At 28.2% G+C, this 1286-nt stretch overlaps 1 long non-coding RNA gene across 1 annotated transcript in view; it reads right to left on the bottom strand.

Annotated features, from left to right (window-relative positions):
* Positions 1-745: 745 nt before the first annotated feature.
* LOC117167404 overlaps positions 746-1286 on the bottom strand; it is a 26509-nt gene continuing 25968 nt past the window's right edge. Inside the window, exon 3 of the long non-coding RNA XR_004466391.1 lies at positions 746-785. This is a non-coding gene — a long non-coding RNA (uncharacterized LOC117167404). The remainder of the gene's footprint in view (positions 786-1286) is intronic.

Genomic DNA, 1286 nt, shown 5'->3' with positions numbered 1-1286 from the left:
TAATATATGTGATAAGATTTCAGATTTTTAAAATATTGCAAATTATTATTGAATATTTTATGTGATTAAACAAGATTTAAACTAAATTTTAAAATATTTTAAGATATTATAAAAGATTTTTAAAAACCAATATATATTTTAAGAATAAAAGCCATTTAAGATCTACCGAAATTCCTAAAAAATCTTCAAAATTACTTAAAATCTCTTAAATTCATTAAAAATATCTTGAACACTTAAATATTTCGAGATCTTTTAAAATTCGTTTATAAATTAAAAAATTTTCAAAATCAAATAACTCCGGTTAAATCCCTTGAAATTCTTGAAAGTCTGTTTGAATACTTAAAAATATTTTTAAATTACATGAAAATCCTTAAACTATTTTGGTTTTTTTAAAATCATTTAAAATGCTTCCTAAGATTTTAAGTTCCTTTACTCACTTTTTAAACCATATTAAATCCATTGAAATGGCACAAAATCCCTTCAAATCACTAAAAATCTCTTAGACTCATAAAAACTGTTTTAAAATCTCTAAAATCTCTTTAAAATTCTTTTGCTTTTTTAATTCTTCGCAAATATTTTAAACCTCTTTAAAATTACTTGCAATATTTCGAAATTCATTTATTAATTTTTTTCTCCTTTCATTAAAAAGAACTTTTAAATACCTTTATGCCGATCTCTGGGTCGACTTTAGTCCAGAGTTGGGCCGGTAGTCGGTGTTACTCGTTAACAAAAGATATCTCATAGTTGCCCCGATGGTTGGTCTAGATGTCGACCTGAATTCGCACCTGGGAAAGCCGAAAGAGCTTTAAAAAAAAAGAATTCACAATCACTATAAATTTTAGAAGGTCTGCGCACAAATATGGGAGAAATACAATGACCAAGCGCGTAGCGCGAAGTAAATGCATTATCCAGCGCGAAGCGCGAGAACCAATATTTGCGCGCCCTTGACCCGCCCAAACTTGTTAACGAAGCTCTTTTAGCAAAAGAGAATTCAAATTAATTAAATTACAGTTCTCGATACTTTGAACTTTAATTTTAAAAGGTCTGTGCAGAAATGTGGAGAAATACAAAGACCGAGCGCGTAGCGCGATGTAAATACATAATCGAATTGTTGAAAAATAAACTACTATTTTGTTGAAAAACGAACTTTTCGGTTAAAAATTGATCGTTTTTAGTAGAAAATTCCACTATAAGATTTTTCATTGGCAATTCATCTGATTTGGTTTAACAATTCAACTGCTTGTTTGCAAGTTGAACTAAATTGTAGACAATTTATTTCATTAAGA

This window comes from Belonocnema kinseyi, chromosome 2 (genome assembly GCF_010883055.1).
Source record: "Belonocnema kinseyi isolate 2016_QV_RU_SX_M_011 chromosome 2, B_treatae_v1, whole genome shotgun sequence".
In the NCBI taxonomy this organism is placed as follows: domain Eukaryota; kingdom Metazoa; phylum Arthropoda; class Insecta; order Hymenoptera; family Cynipidae; genus Belonocnema; species Belonocnema kinseyi.
Note: the sequence above shows the minus strand (reverse complement) of the source record. Positions and strands in the feature narration are given on the sequence as shown.